Here is a 24,185-nt window from a genome sequence, read left to right on the forward strand (position 1 = left end):
TCTTGGTCCTTGGGGAAGCCGTGATAACCCTTCTCAGACCGATTGGAGCATCCAAATGCTGCACAGCCAACCATGGTATGACCATTGATCTATAAAATGTTAGTTGTAACCAATGAACCATGACACCGTTGAAGATCACAGAGCGGGTAACAACGGTTCCTCAACCACTTATGCCCCGACTTTTGAGAATAGGTTAGAGGTCAGAGTTCATGACCAAACGAGGATCCTCCCTCCTAAACCCATTTTGAATTTGCTAGGGCTATTCTAAGTATTTTAATGGCATAAAGTATAGTATATTTGCAACATTATATGTTAATGGTTTGCCCTAAGTATATAGTGTTCCCTGCTGTGTCCATTGTTGAATCTGTTCACACAATCGCAATCACTTGCTCTTGTCACACTAATTGTTTAATAAAAAAAAATACAATTTCATTCATCCAAGCGTAATGACTGGTTATTCTTTAATATATTTGATACTTTGTGTGGCTTATATCTTTAAATGATCATGGTAGAACATCTTGAATACTTTGATTTCAAGACAGATGTAAGGTAAAAGTTAAGGTTAGGCCAGTATGCTAACACGAACGTGAAGCTTTCCCTCCAAAACTTAAAAACGTATCTAAGTAATAGTACTTATAGATAGCTTTCAGTTGCCCCCCTACCGCTCTAAATGTAAAACTGACATTTACAAATATGCAATAATGCAATAACAGTCAGACAAATACTTGTATGTGATTTTTTCATTCATATTTACCATTTAATATTGAAATCTCTGCTGTCGTCCCATAGAATAACATTGAACATTCTATTATTTGCCTTGCGGAGCCAGCCAATCCTGTGCTCGTATGCAAATTAGCCATGTGCGCCTAACACAAGAAAGACGTAGCCTAATGTTGAGAAGTCATGCTAAAAACGGATAGCAAGCCAAAGCCGAACCAGACTGTATCAATCACATACTTTGGGTCCATTCTAACTTATGGTAAGAGGCTAGTCTTTAAATCTTTGCAGTGACCGAATGTTGATGATAAAAAAAAAAACCGGATTGTTTTGCATAAGATGAGTGTGTGCGACTGTGCGTGTGTCCTTTTCGGCTTCGGCATACTGCATGGTTATGAAGGCCTTGTGGTTAGTTGTGGTCTTAGTGCAGCCTAGCCTTGGAGTTGGATTAGTTGGAGCGATTGTGTAGTACGGGCGTGCGAGAGTGAGAGTGATGGCCAGATGGCCTAGTGTGAGTGCATTTGAGAGCAAACCCGCCGTGGTGATGTTTGGCTTGTTGTGGGCTGTCTGTCAGCATCCGCCGGGTAGGACGTGTGCTTTGTGTGTTCAATGGACATCTGTCTGGTCGTATTTGCGGTAGATTGATGGTTAAATAATGTCACACCACGATCGGTTATACTTGCAGGCACTCATTTGCAAGTGCACTCATTGCTGTCTGCTAAGTTAGCCCATAGCTAGCATTATGCCTTCTATTTCTAGATCTTCTGACAGTTTACCGGTACCTACGACGTAGGCCTAATCGCTGTCACTAGATATAAAGAAAACGTTGACTTACATTCGGTGCTATTCACTGAAGTAAAAGTAAATAACGACGGCTGAAGTTGGCATCCGATTCGCAGCATCCGATTCAGCAGCTGGTCCACTTTAAATCGGTCCTGATTGAAAACCACTACTCCTAGACTCTTCCAATCTGGACTAAACTATCACAGTGAGGCTATACGTTATAATAAACATAGTTACAGATTTGTGAAACCTTTTTTCTATTTGTGAAAATGCAATACAGGCTCATTTTAATGCTTTTTAGGGGTCCAGACTGCATTAGAACGGGTCCTGATTGAAAACCACTACACCTAGACTCTTCAAATCTGGACTAAATTATCACAGTGAGGCTATACATTATGGAAAACATAGTTTCAGATTTGTGAAACCTTTACCCTATTTGTGAAAATGCAATGCGGTCTGGACCCCTAAAAAGCATTCAAATAAGCCTGTATTGCATTTTCACAAATAGGGTGTGTGCATGGGTGTGTGCGACTGTGCGTGTGTCCTTTTCGGCTTCGGCATACTGCATGGTTAATCGGCTTCGTGTGAACGGGGCCTAACGGGTGCGGCCACACCAGACGCGTATCTCGCGTAATTTTTACGCGAGATACGCGCGTAAAATGTTGCTTGACCATTTTGTGTCAAAAATGGTCACATACGCGCAATACGCGCCATACGCGCATACGTCACTCGCCTCGATGAGTCCATGTCTATGGCGACACATTAGTGCCATAATTCACTAATGTGATAAAAGATGCATTCGGGCGTATTATATTCCACACGCGTAGATATTAACTGCGAGCGCGCAAATGATCTCTGCGCTCGCAAAACAGCCTCTCGCGCGCGCAAAATACCTCAGCGCGCGCAAAACCTCTCGCGAAAGATGTTTTTACGCTCTCGCTCGAATTTAATTTTGGCACTATGGGGGAGGGAACCAAGGCAGGGCGGGCTTTCCTATGATTGGCCGTTTCTGAAGCGCGATATTTGATTGACAGCCCTCCTCAGCCCTCCTCTCATTCAATTCTGAATTGTACAGTAAATGGCTGAAACGATAGTTACTTATTGTAACTCTAGATTCTATGAGTATAGGCGCAGCCTTTTAAGGCTATCGCTATTGGGTTATCCCTAGGCGTGAGACGTAGCAATGAAAAATTTGTAATCCCCGACCACCAACAGCGTGGGCCTCAATTACGTCCGCGTGCGGCGTGCCTCAACGACGTCCGCATTTCGCAGATATAGTCGGGCGCCGGCGGACGTTCTGCTCCCAAAAATCAGCTTTTCTTCAGCTATTTAAAGGACAATGAGGCCGACACTTAAAAGGCTGCGCCTATGCTCATAGAATCTGGAGTTACAATACGTAACTATTGTTTCATCCATTTACTGTACAATTCAGAATTTAATGTGAGGAGGGCTGTCAATCAAATATCGCGCTTCAGAAACGGCCAATCATAGGAAAGACCGCCCTGCCTTGGTTCCCTCCCACATAGTGCCAAAATTAAATTTGAGCGAGAGCGTAAAAACATCTTTCGCGAGAGGTTTTGCGCGCGCTGAGGTAATTTGCGCGAGCGAGAGGCTGTTTTGCGCGCGCTTAGGTAATTTGCGCGCGCAAGAGATCATTTGCGCGCTCGCAGTTAATATCTACGCGTGTGGAATAATATAATACGCCCGAATGCATCTTTTATCACATTAGTGAATTATGGCACTAATTAGGGATGCAAATTATCGAGTAATTCATTAATCGATAGTTGTTTCATCTTATCGATCGATGATCGATTAATTGATAAGCGGCAATTCTTCTGAGAAGCTGAATTTCCTTCTGAATGTGACACATTTAGGTGGTAATTCAACAAAGTCGTTTAGTTGTTGTACTTTAAAATACTTCCACATATTGTGCATTTGGCGTCTTTGTCGTCATTAACCAACTTAAAGTGGCTCCATACTGCACTCCGTTTTGCCCTCTTCATCGTGTCAGTGTCCCGCTTTTCGTTTGTCTTGTCCTGCTTCGCTTGTGTTCCCGCTTGTGTTCCCGCGTGTGCGTCAAGTACCTCTGGCGTCAAGCGCGCCCTCACGTGGACGGTTGGGGAATTACGGGTTAAAAATGCGATTAATTGCAAGTAATTTATTTTAATCGAGTAATCTCTTATCGACAATTAATCGATAATCGATTAATTGTTTGCATCCCTAGCACTAATGTGTCGCCATACATGTCCATGCAAATGAACGGAGCGTTCCCTCTTCGTCATAACTATCAAACCAAACATCCTTCACATTCACCGAGCGAACATTACGAAAGTAAAATGCACATTTCTCGCTAAAAATGTTTCCATAAACGCATTTAATGGCGTAACTATGTTACTATTTCCACCCAGAATAAAGAAAGTTGTCGGCCGTGGCTGTGTGTGTGTGTGTGTGTTTGTGTCTTGCCCCAGGATGAGGCTCCCCACGGTAAAGGCTCCAACACTTGGGTGTGTGTGTGTGTGTGTGTGTGTGTGTTGCCCCAGGATAAGCTGCGCTGGAGTCCGAGGTAGGAAACCCAAACGCCGCCGTGTTTGGGTGATAGAGTTTAGATCGGGTTAGATTAAATAATCTCGGATATAAATAACAATAATCAGGTTAAATAACTTCACATGGTGTGTCTGGTGTGTTTCCAGCATTCGTAGTGTTGATCAGCAGATATATAGTCCGCCAAGACGTTGAGGTTGCTTAGTAACCAGAGACTCTGTCCATGCAAGTGAACGGAGCGTTCCCTCTTCGTCATAACTATCAAACCAAACATCCTTCACATTCACCGAGCAAACATTATGAAAGTAAAATGCACATTTCTCGCTAGAAATGTTTCCATAAAAGCATTTAATGGCGTAACTATGTTACTATTTCCACACAGAATAAAGAAAGATGTCGGCCGTATGCTTCTGTCCAAGCTCACTACCCTCTGCCAGTGACGTCGGGTCAAGCTCAACGCTGATTGGGCAACGCGGCTAATCGTCATGCGTATGAGCGTAAAAAGTTCAATTTTTTGAACTCTTGAAATGTACGCGTAAATATACGCGCCACATACGCGCTATACGCGCGTAAAATGTTGCTTATACGCGTGAAACGCGTAATACGCGCGTAAACCAATGGTTCCCTATGGAAAAAATGGCGATTTTATACGCGAAGTACGCGAGATACGCGTCTGGTGTGGCCGCACCTTAAGGCCCCGTTCACACGAAGCCGATTTCATGGCAAAACCGCAAAGGTCTTGTACGGTTCGGCCTTCCGTACACACAAAGCCGTCGAATCTGCTGACCGAAACCGCAAACTTCTGAAACCACCCTCGGAGGTGGTTTCAAATCTACCCGGTTTCGTTTTGGATTCGTGTGTACGCCTGAAACCGACTGAAACTGCAAACCATGACGTCATCGCCCCACCCCTCGACCTCCTAGCCAATGGCTCTTAAGCCCGCGGAGTCTCAGAAATCACATGCGAGCATGCGCATAAGGGCAGCCTTTATGCGCATGCTCGCCTCTTCTTCTTATTTCATTTCTTCTGGATTTCTGTACCAGAAGCAGCGCCCCTTATGGGCCTGGAATGTGTACTACAGCGTTTCTACAGATCTACCCGGTTTCGCTTGGCTTCGTCTTTACGGAGATACTTCGAAACCGGATAGATCGAAACCGTAACGGTTTCGCCCGTTTCGGCTTCGTGTGAACGGGGCCTAAAAGTAGCTCAATAGAGTGGGAAGAAACGCCCAATGTGGCAACACTGCCTGAACGTCCTCCAAAAGAAGCCCAATCTGGCGGGATAAACCGCCCAATCTGGCAAAACTGCTGAACGTCATCACGCTCCAGCGTCAACGTAATAATGATATCGAAATTCCGTGTGGATATTATTGAAGATACAAGTGTGTAGATTTGTTTCATGGTTTGAACGATGATAAACGGTTGAAATTTGACCGAGTTACGATGTCTTCAGTAATTTAGGTGTCAGAATGGGAAGACGGCTTCAATGGGACCAACTGTAGAATATGATGGTTTGAAACGAAAACTGTGATTCTGAAGAAAGTTTAAATTATATCGAAATTCCGTTTAGATATTATTTAAGATACAAGTGTGTAGATTTGTTAAATGGTTTGAACGAAGATAAACGGTTGAACATAGGGCTGGGCGATATGGACAAAATCTTATATCACGATATGAGTAATTTTATATCACGATATGGATATATATCACAATATGGTATTTTTGAAGTAAATTAAAATAATAAATGGCTTAAAATAACCATACTTCACATCAGTTTTTTCTTTTATTTTGAACTTGAATTTCAATGCTTACAAAGGAGTAAGTAGCGAACAATCTGTCATTAACTGCAGTGTCATATAGTGCAAACATCTTGTAAACATTGAACTGTTTTTTCAATACAAATAACATTTTCTTTTAAAGGTGTGCTTCACACCTGCCTGGCTGTCAGTCAGTGCAGTGTAATATAAAATAAAAATCACAGCATCACACAAATATTTTAAATACTAATTATACACTTATAAAATAAAGTTATGTGCTGTGCAAATAGCTGGTGGTAAAAATAGAACTCTTTCTTCAATACAAATGAGATTTTTTTTCAAGTTAACAGGTGAGTCTCACACCTGCCTTGCTTCAGTCAGTTCAGTGCAATATCAGTTCGGCTCGATATTCTCTTAAAGACACACACACACACACACACACACACACACACACACACACACACACACACACACACACACACACCAGCAGTGCAGGGCAATACATTTGACCTTTTACATTTCTGCATTTTTAGCAATGCTATGTGTTTTTCCCTCTGCTGTCACTTTATTTGATTCCAACCATTTACTTTTCTTAAATGGTGCATGTTTACATTGTTTACTCCATTTAAACTTTTCAACTTTTGTTCAAATCCCTTCAATTGATTTAAGCCATTTAACGTTTCTTTATGTCTTAATCTATGTGGCTTTATTAAAAAATATTTTCAACCTCACTTTGTACAGCACTCACCGCGTTTTCTGCAGGAAAAGCATTTTCTATTTTTTTTTGTATTTCCAAGACATATTTTAAACTAATGCTACAGAAGGGCAGCTCAGTTGGAAACATATATATAGTGGTTGATAAGCTCACCAGCAACATCTGTTGTAAACATGAACGCACAAGAGGATAGCAGCAGGTCTGCGATTTGCTTTATAGAGTAAACAGAGCTAGCACACGTAGACTCGGTCAGAACATGGTGCTCTGCATATCTGAATTTATCACCCTACCGCCTGGATATTATTTCACCGTCCATCAAACAGTGGAATCAGTGGAAGCTTTCTTAATGATTGCATTTATCGCTGGCTATAATCCAACGTAATCAAGGCATGTAAACTGATTTATGAATTTTTTCAAGTATATACATTTTAAAATGTGTTTTGCTGCAAAATACCGGATACATATTAATTGTTTGATTGTTGAAAGTGATTTTTAATTTATTTTAATTTTTATTATAAATATATTGGATATTCGTCAGATATTCCCAGTCTGAATTAGAGGGATGTAACACGGGGAGCTAAGGATGCGATCACCAGCATGAGTCCCGTACGTGGTGTTTAGCCGCCCAGGAGATGATCGGGCAGTACGTCCTCATTGAGCCATCGTTTGGTCAATATATCTGGAGAACAACAAAGTACCCTTCACTGAACAAAAGCTTAACTAAAATGCAATAAACCCAAGACGTCTCATGTTTCAAAATTTTCCCAATGGATTAAAATTGTGGTTTAGAAGAGAGTATCACACTAGCTCTACAACATTCAAATCAGTTTAAGAACTGCTCCGTAGGGGCTGTAATGCATATAGACGCATATGATAGAGATTCAACAGATGGAGAGTATCAAGTTGTTCCGGTATACAGAAGACCTGATTTTCTATAGTTTTTTGGGCATTTTTTGAAAAAAATAGTTCTATGTATTTTGGTCAAGTTTTGAAGCAGGATATATAATTAAATAATCCCAAATAATGTTTTTGCTGTTGCATTGTAGGTTAGCAAAGTTCAAAATGGGTTACCGCTCCAACGTTTACTAGCCGGCCGAGCAGGTTGGAGTTCCCCCCTGTTCGACATGTTACAATAATGACCGCCGGACAATACAATATTGACTGCCAGACATCACAACTAAAAGTACAATGTGAAGAAAGCTAATAGCGCTAGTGTAGTTTCGTAGTGAAATAATCAGACATCTCAACAGTAGTTTATGTTGTTTGAAAGTATTCCCCCATGTGTCTAGCGGTGTATACCTCCCGAAGGACACAGGGCTTCCCAGCAAAGCTGTTTGGCAGCAGCACTCATCTCTATAACCATTGTTTGGCGAATATTTCTACAATATAGGCAAAGCAGACAATGGCCAAACTCAAACTTAAACTGGATACGTCTCAAGTTCCATCCGTCCCCGATTAGTATGACATTCAAATGTCCGTATTCTGCAAGCTCCGTAAGCTCTGGAAAGCCTGATAAAGTTCAACTGACTTTTGATATTTCTACATATCATATTAGAGACTACAAATATTACAGACTACCAATTACACCTTCACAAGTACTTGTTGATATTTGGACTGTGTATTCCATTACTTTTCAGATATTTCTTGCATCCCTACTTCGTAATGGTTTTGCACCAAAAAATACATTTGCGAGGACTTTTTTCTGCGAGGGAGCAGTAAATGACAAATTGTTATTGACGGGTAAATTAGACAATTACTGATCCTCCCCAAGTGTTCAATGCCCACTCCACCATAACCATTTATAAAAAATTATATATCAATGACACATAGGGAAGACATTGACTAGGGGGAAAGTGTAAGCATTCATTCAAAAGGCGACAGTATAAATGTGAAATCACCGAAGCAAACAGTTATTCAGCATGACTGCCTGCCTGCCCAGTTGTTTTATAAAAGGCATCTGTTTATTTATGTCCAGACGTTATATGGATTTAAAATGGGATGAAGAGGGTGCTTAAAAATCCAAAACCGTCATCTCCATAATCTCCAGCTCAGTAGGTTCCGCTGGAGTGAGAGAATGAAAATTACAGTCTGTCAGGCATCAATGACAAAGAGAAATGGGAAAATGGTGGTCTATTAACAACCATCCTATACTCATACATGCCCACAAAAACATTCTTGCTGGTCCATTTAACACTATGTCAGGCAAGGTCACTCCCCCTGAGTTAAGACTGTCTGCAAATTGAAACCACCCTTTTATCCATGCTGTGACAGCCTCGCTGAGAGGTTAAAGGAGCTAAAGGTTGCATATTGCAAGTGTGCACAGGGAGGGCCATGTGGGCTTGCTGGAAATGGGCAGATATGTATAGAATTTGAATACATAATGCATTGCCAACCCGTTCAACCCACTGCCTGGTCTGAGATATTCAACATTATATTGGTTGAAATGTAAAACTTCCTGTAACCTATGTCACAAAGGGTTAAAGATTGGCCTCAACAATGGGGCCAATGTTGGCAATACACCAGGATGAAGTCCAGAGAAAGACCTTTCACACATTTTGAAAAATGTCCCTCCTTAAGTTTGTGCCACCTTATTATTTGGTGCGCTTACTGACATTTAATTCCTTCATTTACCATTTTGTTTCTTAATTGTTCATGTCATTGACATCTGTTATCTGCTAAGAGAAAAGTGAGTGATGTGCCTTTGTCAAATTGCATACTAGCTCCCTTTTCTAAATTGCTTATACAAGTCTTAATAAATGTTCAGTTCTTGACGGAAAGCCATATTTCTAGGTTTGGCAATCTTTATTTAACCATTGGGCCAATTTTTCATTGTTTGAAAATGTAATGTAATTTAGATATATGCTAATTCCATAAACATAGGTAGCTAAAACCTTCAAGAATTGCACATGCATTTTGAAGGGAAATTAAGGGGCCGTTTTAACAGGAACACTTCCGCACAGGAGCTTGTGCGAGGAACGTTTTCAAAGCAAATGTCGCACTCGCTCGTGGAGGGTGCCAGAAAATAGAAAAAGACCACTCTGCAAAAGCGTTTCTAGGAGCAGACCCCTTGTGAATTATACATAATTTCTTGGTTAAAGATAACACAGTTTGGGTGACTTGTAGCACCTTGTCACAGTTCTAATCAGTGGCAGTCATTTTCATAGTGATGGGGCATTTTTTATTTGAGCATGGCTAGGTGTGCTGCTACGTCGATTTCATTACATTTTGCATAATGTAACCACCTTTAACGGTATGGTAACATGTGGTACAGATCATTGATTACAATCCCACATCAAAGTCTCTCCAACCCTCTCTTCTTTCAAATCTGCACTCAAAACATACCTTTTCACACTAGCCTTGCCCACCTAACTCCCACCTTATTCTTCATGTTTAACCTGTTTTTCTTTAATTCCTAGTCTGTCTTACATAGTTTTGATAGGGCAATATGTAAAGCGTCTTAGAGTACCATATTAAGCGCTATATACATTTAATTTATTATTATTATTATTATTATTATTACAATGCAACATTTAATCTGTATTCAACTATATAGTTACCTTTTAGCCTTCAGGCTTTTGACTTCAGGTGAGTGAACATATGAGGATGTAATTCCAACCTATGTTGGAAGGGTGTACCTTGAAGCCTATAGTGGTGGTATTTACATACCTGATGATCACAATAACTCATCACTTTATGGATTTCGTTTCTATAAGCAATTTGTATAGGTTCTAATGCTATGTCTCACTTTGCTAAACACTCTTCCGTACAAACCAACCGGTGACTTTTGAGTAGCAAACTCAAATTATCATCAATCATAAAAGTAACATTTCACTCTAAAATGTATCAAATGCAAGGATTTATTGCTTAATAACGTGGCATTATGGCAATACTAGGTATTAATGTATAAACATTTCATTCACTTGCAGAGCAATCATTCCACAGACACTTGCATTCAGATCTATGCATTACAGATGGGGCAGACGTTAGTCAAAGCCATACTGTGTGAAGCTGTGATGAATTTCAGCAAAGCTCTATGCAGTTAATCAATCATTACATGCAGGGCAAGGACGCTGAGAACAGTCTGTTTGATTACCAACAGGAAGCCATCAAATAATGAGCTTCAGATGTGTCATGCCCGGATTAGATGTATTGATGCTTGGTGGTCAACTGCCTTCCATTATTCGTTGTTGCTGAAAATTCAGTGATCTGAATGGCTAGCCGGACAGATGAAAAATGTGTTTGAGAGAAAAAGTGAGTTGTTGATCTTGAGTTGTTTCACTGAGTATGTTGGCAATAAAAGATAAGGTGTTATTATGCAAGCATTACCCCATATATAACCAAAATATGCCGTTACACAACTTAGCCCTTGCATTGTAAATGTATAGAGATGATCCGAAGTAAAACGGTTTCAGCTATAGTTCATATTGAAGAAGGGAGCTAGGCCTACCAGCTTTTTACTTTTTGAACCACTATTTAGGTGCACAATTTAAATGTCTCAGAAGGCAAAGGCACTCCTCTGTTCATTGGTTAGCTTATGCTTAATTAAAGTATCTACCATGCAGGTATTTGTACAAACACACTTGAAACTTGAGACACTTGAAAAAATCACAGTGTCTGAAACACAGACACTGTGACACTTGGGCTGTACAAATACAATTTAATATAATTGAAACAAGGATGGGGATTGTTAATCTACACACTAACTATAACAGAAGGAGTAATAATTACATATAATATATATTCAACTATTACATATTAACTCTCTTTTTCAGTCTGCTGTTTAGTCTGAGCCTGACCAACACCTTTACCTACTTTGGTGTGACTGTTTGTGACATTGTGCTTTTGAGAGCTAAATTTAGCTGATGGATGTCACAGTGGATTACCGAGGGACATGAGGGAGACATGATATGGGAGAGGGATATGACATCAGTTTAATGAAGGACATTACTCAACCCTCAAGCCACATAACATGTACTGCACCCTCAATCTGCCAGGGATATGTCTAGAGGGCACTACGAAACACCCTGGAGAGTGTGCTAGTGTTACATTTCTTCCTACTGGTGCCCTGTCCCAAAGAACTCCCATTTTCGGCCTGACCCAGTTCAAATATGAACACATTTGCTGCAAATTAAATTAAACAAAAAACTGGTTAAATCAGTAAAAGCGTTTACAAGCACCTTAAATTGTTATATTAGGCGTAAGGAAAGGGTTGCTTAACGTTGAGTGTTTTTTTATTATTGCAGAATCTTTGAGTGGTCAGATAATGCAGACAAAAGGAGAAGGGTTGGAATGACAAAAACTACTTGAGGGACATGGGCTGTGTTCGATTTGGATCACTCGTTCCCTTATTCCCTATTCCCTATTGAACACAGTGCACTATTTAGGGTGTTTGGTATAGGGGAAATACGGCAAATCGCGTTTGGTTTTGAGTTGCGGTACTATGCTAAAATGTTCCTCTCTTCTTCGACTCACTTCCCAGTCTTTCTCCAAAGAGCTCTCATCTTGTATAGGAAGGCGCAATCCTTGGTTTTTAAGTTGAAAATGGTACGTTTTTTGTAAACATTCTGCACCTGGAAAGTAGCCCAACATCCATCAGTGGTCTGAAGAAAAAGAACAACCAGAAAGTCCTCTCTCACATGTTCCCAGATCTATTGTGGATTTTTTGATTTCTCTTTGTGACCTCGCCTGTAGGATCTAAATGCTCAAAATAATCCTTGACAAAGGTATTTGTATTATCTAAGACAGCACTGACAAAATAAACCCACAAAGAATGTTTTATCAGTGCACCAAAGAGGCTTATTGTCGTTTTTTTTCCTTTTCTTTTTTTTCCAAAGGGTTAACTGGCTCCAAATGGCCGGGGATGCTAGATTGGAAGTGAAGGGCGTGCTCCTGGGCGAGAGCTAGACGGAGAGAGTGGGTGCGAAAGAGAGAAAAAGCGGCCCTAATGCGGCATCTCATTACAACCTCTGTCAGGATCCCTGTATTCCACCATCAGCTCCCCTTTAACTTGGTAAGAGCCCCGACTTGTCGTTTCGAGTGAGCCGCACGGCCGCCGAGGCATTTACAAATAAATGAAAAATGTCACATTTGATTTCACTCCTCGTCGGGTGGGGGGGAGGGGGGGGGGGGGGGGGGGGGGGTCCGGGGGTGGGGGGGGGTAGCAGGGCTAGCAGTGCCTCAGCTTTGACACAAACTGTCTTTTGTTGTTCCTCTCTGTCGGCTTCTCGCAGGTCCTGCTCTGGTGTCGGTCGACAGGTCGTCCTGGCAGGTTCGGTGGCCTTCTGCTTCCTTCTCCCAGGGTAAGCCCCACAGACAATGACCTTCCCTTCAACGTTGTTAAAGTCATGATTTACGATTTTTTTTTGTCTCGGGCTTTGTATCCTTATTCCTCTTGCTGCCGCCATCCTGCTTTCTTGGCTGGCGAGTATGCAGGAAGTTGGCGCTGCTGGAGTCGGTTGTGGTTGGGGGGGGGGGGGGGGGGGGGGGATACAAAGAGCTGGTAAAATGAAAATGGCGTGGTGTACCGTATAGAGAGAGAAGAGTCAGCATGATGCTGTCTGTAAGCCCCTTGGCTTTGTGGCTGGATCTGGGATGCCCTTTCTCCTCCTGCAGATGCTGCCAAAAGAGACAGATGTATGAGAAAATGCCACACCTTTTTCCTCTATTTACCGAATTTTGAGATTCATCTTTTGGCGACACATTTGAGAGAATGACGCAGCGCCTTCGAAATTGTCTTTTTCTGTGTCGCTCGCAATGTTTTTTTCGATGTATTCTCGGCGCACAAGGTTCGGTATTTTGGATTAATTGTGGAATGCTTTTTTTGCACAATAATTTGGTGGTTAATCTTGGTTTATCTTTTCTAAAACGACAAATGCCTTCTGCATTCTTTGTTGTTCATAAAATACCAAAAATGTTATCCTAAATAGTTTCAAACCAGTCTGAATCATTTCATAAGAGAATGAATGAATCAGTAAATGGCGTATATAATTACCTTGGTCTTCGTTGTGTTTTGAATTGCATTACGTTTCCAAGAGCTTGCGAGATAAAAACAAGATTGCAAGGCAAAGTCATTGTGGTAACATTTTAAATAGTGCGACCAACACCCCTTTTTACATTTTGTGCATTACAAGTGCTGTAGTGATCACCTTGGAAGTTTCTCTTAATCATTAGTTTAAAATTACATTCAAGCTTGGTGTATTATCTAACCTTGATTCCAGTACAGTTCATATTCCAGAATGTTCCACTGGGACGGAAATCTCGCTTGCACAAACAAATCCTTCATATATCTCCTCTGGGCCAAACTGTATATGCATACTAAAGGAACTCAGTCTTTGAAACACTCTGTGAGACGTTAAGAACTCAAGAATTAAGAATGTTTGAATCTTCATAATGGCTCGGCACAAACAAACCCTTTTAACTAAAAAAACTTTTTGTTTCGTCGTTTTATCATAGGTTTTGACTACAATTACAGCCATAATATTCAGCTATTGGAGGAACACGGCTTTTGTTGAACAGCAATGAGACTTCTCTTAACCTAAACCAAATAATAAAGAAGAAGCTGCTATCCTACTGATGACGAGAACCAAGTGAATGATAGAAAATTGTACTCACCCCTTCCCTTAAACCCCTTCATCATGCATCAAGTTTCCTACAGTACCATTGATTGTTAACTTTTGACTTATCTCCATCCATAACTCTGGAGTTCAACTTGAGTAGTGGCGAGTGTGGCACTGTTAAACGGACAAGAGACATGTCTGTGGACAGACACCATAGGGGGTGGAGCCAGGCATTGGGATTAGCAATGGTGCTGGTAAGGGATTTGCAAATGTATCTGGTCCTCATGTTAGCAGTCCAAACTGTCCACATGTGTATTAGTTGCTATGCTCATCTCCTCAAGGGTCCAGAACACCACATCTCTTTCTGATAACCCTGATTTGCCTAGAAATGACTATCCACAACAGCAGAATAGCATCAGAGCATTTGTACAGATAATCCAGGAGTGGATTAATCCCTTCTCATGCTCAGCAGGTCTCAAATGCTTGTGATGCACTTCTGAACATATTTCTGAAATCCCCACTCTTTATTTCCACTCTAAAACAGATGTGTCTAATGATCACTTGTCTCACTCACGCATTGGACTTGCACACAACTGGGTAATAACTGTTTATCTGTGCAAAGGAAACCTGGCCGATACAGACCGTATATAGGTGTATACTCGGCATATTTGTAAATGCAACATTGTTCAAAATACTTTCTCATCCAAGGGTTCAGGATAACTATAGGTATGAAGCAAGTAATTGTTATTTTTACACTTAAATCTCTTTTTGTTGGTGTAGTTTTTCTAACAGATTGTTTTGGCTTCATTTGTATAATGGATCTTGAATAATTCCTGAGAAAATTTTATATGAACTCCTAACCCACTCCATATCCTTGATTAAAAAATGTTTTAGGATCAAAATGAAGAGTTTATGGTTAGTTTGATAGGTCATCATTTGTGGGTGTGTCTGAATTACATTTGACCAAATTACGATAATGAATGGACACCTGGCCTAGATTGTTATCCTAGTAATTATGAGTTGTCTTAGCCCATACATTATAGCATAATATCAGTGAATTAATATGACATTCAAGAATTATTATTCTTGAATATTATATTCTTAATATGTATGTATTTATTTTAATGTGCAGTGAACCAGAGAGAAAAAGCTATTAATACATTTATTCAGAAGATGGCTACTTATTTTACAATGATCAAGCATCGTACAAGCACGTCATGTGTCTGGTCCACCAAAGAAAATCAAAATATGTGAAATACTGCAATTGGTGTTAGCCATAAGCGAAATGACTAGACTCACCTTAAAGCATTGTTTATGTTGTCATAGCTAACGGGTGTGCAAAATGTCAAACTGCATGAGATAAGCCCAGATGATGAACATCATTAATATGGTTAATTTAGTGAGTTGATTTGAGTTGATCAATGACATTGATTAATGGCCATTATCATTTCCTGGCCTTAATACTCCTGCCTTAATAGCACGACCCGAGGTAGTGAAACACAATTGCTGGTCAAATGCATTGTCTGAACCACTGTGTAGACATCAGTTGACATTACTTTTGGAAGTTTTGTTCGACCCGACTGCACACTGTATAATAGGACAATGTCAATGTTTCTCCTTTGATGTTTTCGATGAAGTCCTGTTTTCTGTTGCTTTGATTTCTTAACTGGAGGCGTAATGATGTCCTGTGGGTCCTTTCTTAGAGGCTCTCTTAGAAGAAAACACTGGCATGTGTTGATGTGAATGGATAATTTGCTTGTGTCTGTGTGTAATCGACACATAACAATTCCAAACATTAACAAATCGACGTACTGCTGCCCTGTGCACTGTGTGAAGTCAGATAATGTTGCAGGAATCATGTCAATCTTCTTTAAAAGATAAGTTCAGGATAGGTCAGGCTGCTCCCCCTGAGTAGAATACCGGTTTTATTAGGATTTTTAAATAGGATTCCCTTGACAGAGCATTGTGTTGTCATTGCAGAATGGGTCTAATCATCGTCCTATTTCTAATGGTCTCATTGTCTCATTGGTCTTTCCAATCGTAAGGCAACTTGTTATTATGCAATATTTTATAATTTATTTTAAGCTACTCTTGTATGCGAATAGTATCACGTTTATACACTTTGAGATTATAATTGTATCTGCTCTTCCCAGTTATTACGGACAGATTCAGACAATTGACTTCACCATGTCAAGGTGTCTCTATCGCACCTGGATTGTGTTGGAAGACTCTGGCTTGCATTCACAGGCTAAGCAATTTATCACACAGCCATTGTCGTGAATTGTCATGAAAGCATTCTTTGTCACCCTGTTCGACAATCTGCAAACATATCTGCAGCGTAATCTTGGCAACAAAAGGTTAACTTTGCATTATAATTGTTGGCATTTCCGAGTTAAATTGCAGACAAGGATGAGTCCGCAGGTGGGATCAGAAGCATGAAGAATGGACCCCCTCCACCCCTCTCCCTCCCTTTACCTCTCTCTCCCTCACACTGTTACTCTCCCACTGCCTGCTCGACCTTATCGCATCCTACAATGACGCATAACTCTACGGCACACCTGCCACCTTTGACAGCTGTGCTGCCCTGCCTGGGTGCAGTGCTGTCACTCAGCCAGCTAACTGCCATTAAACAGCATAACCCCAGTGCCCCATTAGGCCCATGTCAGATGGGCGGGATGGGTTTGGGGGGGTGTCATATCATTCATACGTTTTTATTTCTGGGTTTTTCGTCACTGCATCTTTGGCACATGTATTCACTTAACACAATGTATTTAATGATTCTGCTCTGAATATTAGCCTAACCTCTGCAGTGGCCTGAATTATTCAGTAAAAAAATCAGATTTTATTATTTTGGCCTGAACCGTCAGACACACGGCGTTGAGGGCCTTCAATTAATTAATAATTACAGCACTTTTCCATCCAAATATAAAGGTTTGTGGAAAAATGATTAGGCGCGATGCTCATTTAGTTTTTGGTGTAGACTACTAACTATGATTGACTTCGCTTCAAATTCCCTCTCCGCTTTAAAAAGTAAATGGTATTATTGTGAAAGGTAATAGTTGTCGGTCAAATAATAATTACATTCTTTTTATTTGGGTACTGACAGTTTTTAAAGAAAAGCTGAATATTTCAGCTTTTTTACTGAAGGACTTTAGTATTTGGACTCTCTTGCAGGACTTTTGAGTTTAATCTAATTTCCTAACTCTAAAAGCAGTAATTGTGTCTGATTGCTTGATGGCATTACATATATTCCTTTGCATCACTGAAAAATAGGAGCATTTGACTTTCTGGTGGCTGCTGTTTTTCTCCAGTAGATGCCCAACAGGGTGTCGGTGGCCATGGCGACTGTTGTTTGTACTGAATGTTGTCACAAACATAACTTGCAAATGGACTTCTGAAGAATAAGTCCCGAATAAGTCCCGGCCCCATCACACGGATGATCCATCATTTAATTCTCTGAGATTACAACAGCATAATTTGGTGTGTGTGTGTGTGTGTGTGTGTGTGTGTGTGTGTGTGTGTGTGTGTGTGTGTGTGTGTGTGTGTGTGTGTGTGTGTGTGTGTGTGTGTGTGTGTGTTGGTGCCGTTAAAGTATAATTTATAATCGTTTACTACTTTAACGGCAACGGCAATCAAAAAAAAAAAAAAAAAGTGGAATTTAGATGGAAAAAGTGTGTAGTTCAAAACGTAAGCAGCTTTTACTTCTTCGCCATCTACAAAGTTTGTTATGTACGATCATTCAAAAGATGCATGTTATTTCCAATGGCGATTTTAACCGATGGAATCAGGAGCCTCAGAAGCGGGACTTATTCTTCAGAGGTCTATATGCACATGGGTATGGAATTGTTGCCTAGCTATGCTCCTGACATATCCAAGCTGTGAATGACATTTCGTTTGGCTGCCTTTCACTTAAGGATACACCACGCTGTTTTGTTGAAAATCGTTATACTCCTCGACCCACATGACATCGTAGTCGTACTCTTGTTCTGTAAACGTATTGGTTAATTTAAGATTCAGGTACGTTTCTATAAGGATTAATAAGCTTACTATGTCAATACCCATTCATGTGACGATGGCATGCCATAGAGGAGACAATGAAACCTAGGTACCAGAGCAGGAGACTTGAGACTTGTGCCTAAGTTGTAAAAATGGGGCCCTGTGACATGCCTTTGACTTGACTCACTCGAGAAATGACCTCTTTGAGACTCGAGTCTCTCTTGAGACTTGAAAGCAAAAGATTAGTCAGACTCTAAAGGCTATGATAAAGAATAAGTGAATGGGTTGTTTGTATGGTTTACCGCTGCTGGATGCTTCCAGGGGAAACACTGCATCAGTATTAACTCAGTCCGATTTCCCTAAGTGGCCTCCGTAGTGGGCAACAGACCCCGAGGGACCTGCCGCTGTCCAGCAGCCTCCGCTCTGATGCGCATCAGGTAGCCCGCTGCTAGACACGCTGGGACTCGACCAAGGAACACCTCCTTTGTGTTCCCTGGTTTAGCCCTGTTATTTTGGCAACACTTTAGTTAACACCGCCAGGCCTGCTAAAATGTCACTGCCGATTGTCCCTTTGGCTTCTCGCTTTAGATCACTTAATGACGGATCACAAATATCTATTGAATATTCAATCTGTAATATCTTTCTAACTCGTTCAAAAGAACGATATTAGGCTACCGCTATATCCAATATTCCAAAGGTTATGAAGGCTGATGGCAGCGGGTTGAACCATCCATCCCACCTAGTGCTTAAAGGATCTCATTCTTTTAAGGAAACACTGTCGCATTTAAATGTCAGTGATCGGAGTTTGGCTCTGTTCCAATACATTGCCTTACTTGTTATTAAAATATTAACTGAACTCAACTATTCTGAATAGATTTTCAGCCTTCTATCTTCTTTGACATTTTCTTTCACAAACAGGCTTGTGTTGCTGCTGATGTTATTTTTATGCCCCATTCAGTTCCACGTCCCCGTAAAAGTTTATTTCAGGCCCTGGCGTTGAGGCAGGTTAGGATTAATGGGTTGGTTTGACCTTTCTCTCCCTAAATTATTTCAATAACGTAAATGTTTCACACAAGAAATTAAACTATCACTAAATAAGATGGATTGTAAATGTATCAGTGTCTGCTTTTATTTATCCATGTCCACCACTTTTATTAGTAAGACTTGAGACTTGACTTGGACTTGCGCCTTAATGACTTTATACTTGACTGACATGTGTCCAAAATACTTGAGACGTGACTTGACTTTTCACCAGAAGTCTTATAGAGCCAGTGTACTATCCACTCTTTCGGTAGGAATCGAAAACTTGAAAAATCGAATGACCCAATGCTTAGGACCCACGGCAACTTTATGATCCCTATTTCACTCCCGTCATTGTATAAGTTAGCAGCGTTGATATGATGTTGTGTAAGAAATCTGCCACACTGTTACATACTGTTTGGGAAGCCCAATCTCACTCGGACACGGGCGTCTTATCGATTTTCTTCTCATTGACTCTGGAAAAATCATGCATTTATTAATCTTTTAAAAATATATTTGGAGCAGTGGACTTGTAAATGAAATGACGGCTAAATGACTTATAGGCAGTGTCCGGTACATCAGTTTCCTACCACGAGACGTATTTTTAAGGACCTGGGCAAAGGCCTTCTGCTGCTCGAGGAACCTGCTCATCACGGGCTGCCTGGATCCACATCTGGTTGGATATTCTGTCCTCAGCTCCATCACACGGATGATCCATCATTTAATTCTCTCAGATTACAACAGCATAATTTGGTGTGTGTGTGTGTGTGTGTGTGTGTGTGTGTGTGTGTGTGTGTGTGTGTGTGTGTGTGTGTGTGTGTGTGTGTGTGTGTGTGTGTGTGTGTGTGTGTGTGTGTGATCAGTGTTGATCACATGATGTTCTGTATCTTAACATTATTGTGTCAGAAGAAGAGGGATACTCAGAATCGCTGACATACTGTATGTTAATTACTTATAGTTATTTTCTTAAAATTGCATATTGCACTCAATTAAATCATCACATATCTACCCAATTAATTCATCACATTTTACACATTGTCAGGAAGAAGGAATGGTACTCCCTTATGGCCAAAGGGAGTCTATGCCCGAGGCACTGGAGCCAGATCCATCCCTTGACTTCAGCCGCCAGCTTTATATTGGAGCCGTTGTCTGTAGTCCGCTTGAAGGCTTCATCGTCGTCAATTGGTGTCAATGTATTGAATTGTAAGACTGATGTAAGGCTCCATTGTGGCGCTTGACCATAAATCGTTTGGGTTTTTTAAGTGTTTGGCTGTAGACAGATAATTTGCAACTTCCGTAAGGCTTTCGTTATACAGTCCAGACTGTATAACGAACACCAGTGCAACTCTGGTGTTATGGTGACAGGAATCCCCAGTTGCTACCAGTGTTAATTGGGCACATGTCTTCTGCTAAGAATAATGTGATGGTATCTGTTATTTCTTTGTCTTTGAGACAAATGGGTATGAGGTTGCAGTATAAGGAGTGTCCTCCATCAATTACTGTTTTGTGGTTGAAGAAGAGGAGGCTGTACTTTTCAGTTTTTTGCTCCTTTATTGTTTGGTCTTAGACCCTTTTGTCATTGAATTTCAGATCATTAAACACATTGGTTGCATTGCCTTGTGGCGCAAACACCAGTCAGTAAAAAACTGACTTGATCTTACCTTTCTTGCTGACAAAAGGGTCTCTTTTCAATTTCTTGGCTCGAGCTGAAAAAAACATGCCACAGCTTGGCTTAGAATGAGTTTGAGGGGAGTGGCGAAAGCATCCCTCTGTCAGGGTAAGAGGTGCACTGGATTTATAACCCAAGACAAAACAAGAGTTGAATTGCAAAATGAAATGCAGCACAATATTCTATTTACCTAGATTATCAACTTTTCACTTTCGTTGGAAGCCTCTAATCTTTGGAAGCCGTTCCCTCCCTAGTAGGGACATATTTTTTATATAGGATGAGGAGCGGAACAGTTGGTTCGTAAGGAAAGAGTTGTCGTGCCACTGGCGGTAAAAAAAGAAAAGACCACCCTCTATGCAATAAAAACATTTTACAATTTATTTTAGGTGAGTCATCTTTTGAAATGATGGATGGTACTTGACAAAGAAACCATGCCAAAACCGCAACAAAGCGGGAAAAAGGGGTGCGACCAAATTTGTTAGGCATCAAATAAAAAACAAGTGGCACCAGTGCTACAGTAGAATATTTTAGTCTTGTGTTGGTCAGTGGGGTTCAGATTGAAGGACAAGTACATGTCTGAGCAATTAAATCATTCTTGTTGACAGCCAAGAGTACACATATAGTCCTGCATACAAAGCCGCATTAAATATCTTAAATGTTACCATTAATGTGATCGCTGTATCCACAAACTTTCTGCCCACCGTTAATTTGTCATGGCAGACTTCTATTTAAGGGTCTTAGAGGATGGTAATCCGTAGGGGAAGTGGCACCCATGCCAACTCAAGGGTGTCCAACAGCATGTGTCATGTTTGCCTGCCGTTGGCCCCCCGCACTAAGCAGCTTGGTCAGCATCTCACAGATGCAGCTCAGTTGGATTTAGATGTAATAAACAGGGCATGCCATTTCAAGTGAGCCAAATCAAGCAGTGAGCTCACAGGATCCTATCTGGACAATCATTGTCATGAGGGTTTTAAGATATTGCTTGGCAAATAAAACAATGACGTCAGAGAGAGATTATTGTAAACAAAAGTCCATTCTGTCATCTGAAAATATGATACAAGGCGTCTGATCAAACAAACAACTTATCTTTGCACATATTTTAACTAATTATGTTTTTAAATAAAGATTAACATCATGAATAATGAGGAGAATTTGCCTGTTTACATTGTTGGGCAAGATGATGAAAAATAACAAGTTGATATGAACCTGACAAATTAAAAAAAAAAAACGTTTTAGCTCATTTATTAAAACAAATTTTTGTTGGTTTGCTTTGAGAAATACTATTAACTGTAACCATGTGAAATGCTTAATTGATAATTAAGTGTTTTTTTTGGGACAAATTGAGCTTCAATCATCAAGTTATGCATTGCATGGATCAGTCACTTTTCTAAGCTCAATGTGCTCTCCTTTTCATATCAGGCACATATTTATATAAGAAGAGAAGAGGATATAGAAGAGGATTTAATTCAAAGAATTGGGTTATTGGGAAGATGTTGAAAAGTGCATTACAAAAAACATTAACCCTATTAGCGAGGGAGCCTAAACAAACACAATTGTTACTTTTCTGTATTCCTAATCAAATAATCATTAAGAAATGCCTTCTGGGGGCTTATTTAATTGTGGCTTGGAGCTAGATATCTGTAAGTAAATATAAATATTATGTTTTTGGTAATATGTACATCATTTGAAGCACCAAACATAGTTTGTGCAGAATGATTGTAGTTGTTTCTCTTGGGTCTACATGGACAATGCAATTGTCAAAAAGTTCAGCCTTAATGTTTTTCCTGCAAGAAAAAAAAATACTATAAATGCCATTTGTAACGCACAATTTTTAAACCACTGATGTGGATTTTCCAATGCCCATTCAATTGCGAGACGTTTCGTCCTCAAAGGCCCTCACTTCAACTGAGAGTTACTACTCACAGCTCAAGGCTGTGGCAATTATTTTTGCTCTGAAGAAATGTATCCAGTACATTTCAGGCAACCATTTTAGTTGGTCGACAGATTCATTTATCCCAGATCCATTATCCTAGGGTTGTATACTTCAGTGGAGTCTTGTGCTAACAGTATATAGTCTGTTAGCTAGTTCTGTTATAACCTAAGCAAGCACCTTGCAAATGCTGCATCTCCCAGTTGTCTTCCTGTTCCCTTGGCTGAACTGCTCCCTTGCAAGTTATGATATTATGCAGTTCCTGAAGTCGTCATCCAAGATTCTATAGGACAGCTGTAGTGATCTTTAAAGACCATGTTCCCATCCTCTCACATACAAGCAGAACACACGGTGAACATCATTCCTTCTCCCTCTGCAGGTTCTGCCATAACTTCTACTTTGAATGGTCCAGGATAGCTTTTGATTTATCATCCACTCTCTGCATCCCTGGCTGCAACCAGACTGTCCGCACAAGCTAGATGAGGCCCCCTGTGCCATGTTTGTGCAAGAGGAACCACTTTATATGCAGACGGACTCTAGAGGCAGTAAGTGGGGTTCAGCCTTTGTGGCTGAAGACTGTTTTATTTTATTGCGCACAGATTCCTGATTACCCCACTGTCACATGGATCAGCTGCAGGGCAACAATAAAGGACCATCTTGCCGCATCATGTCAACCTGACCTTGGTGTGCTCAAAGGAAACGTCTATTCCAGGGCCCAACAGTGATATCACTAGAGGCGGTACTGGCAGTGTCTAGCCCTCTTCAGTGAAAGCGTGGAACCCACTGTCTGTCTAGTGTAACATAACTGTGTGCCCTGATATGTTACCAATGCAAAGCTGTTTGCAATTATACAGAATGCTCCAACATTACGTGACAGTCACTCTGATCTGTGTACAGCAGAGGGAACTTTAATTTATTTTAAGAACCTAGTTGCTCTTATTCACATGTGTAGTGTTGTTTTGTTATACCCAATCACTTTTAGTCTAACTTCGAATTTGTGTCCTTTGATTATGTACTTTGCATTATAATCAGTCAATTTCTTTAAATAGAAAATGAGATTCACCTGTGTGGACGCTGATTATATTGACGCATCAATACTAATACAAACAATATTCGATACCAAGAGATTCTCAAAAGGGCTGGCCTATCCTATTCTTGTGTGTAATTAAAAAAATAAATAAGTTGAACCTGAATTCTGTTACTGGAGCCGACCTCTCTACGTTCTGTATTAGCCACGCTTAATCATGGATATTAAAAAATAAACGACTGTAGATTGTTCATTTACAGAGTAAATTCCCTTCTCCGCAAGGGAAAAATCGAAAGTGCATGGTGTGTGCAAGTCTGTGTGTGTGTGTGTGTCTGCCCTGCAGAACTGTTGCGCTTATCAGTTTGGCATTCTTTGAAAGGAAAAGGAGGGTGAATTATTATTGTAGACGCATCAAGGGCGTTTTGGCCCAGACCGCACAACTGATTGCCATCAGTGCACTCGCTAGGTCGTCGAT

General features: G+C 40.5%; 1 long non-coding RNA gene across 1 annotated transcript; it reads left to right on the plus strand.

The window, feature by feature from the left end:
* The first annotated feature begins 917 nt into the window (after positions 1-917).
* Positions 918-23,830, plus strand: LOC130393306 (uncharacterized). Its single transcript, XR_008897096.1, has 4 exons — positions 918-979; positions 12,347-12,522; positions 12,743-12,811; positions 23,063-23,830. It is a non-coding gene; the product is annotated as an uncharacterized LOC130393306 (long non-coding RNA).
* Positions 23,831-24,185: the final 355 nt, after the last annotated feature.

The sequence above is a fragment of the Gadus chalcogrammus genome, chromosome 12 (genome assembly GCF_026213295.1).
Source record: "Gadus chalcogrammus isolate NIFS_2021 chromosome 12, NIFS_Gcha_1.0, whole genome shotgun sequence".
Lineage (NCBI taxonomy): Eukaryota > Metazoa > Chordata > Actinopteri > Gadiformes > Gadidae > Gadus > Gadus chalcogrammus.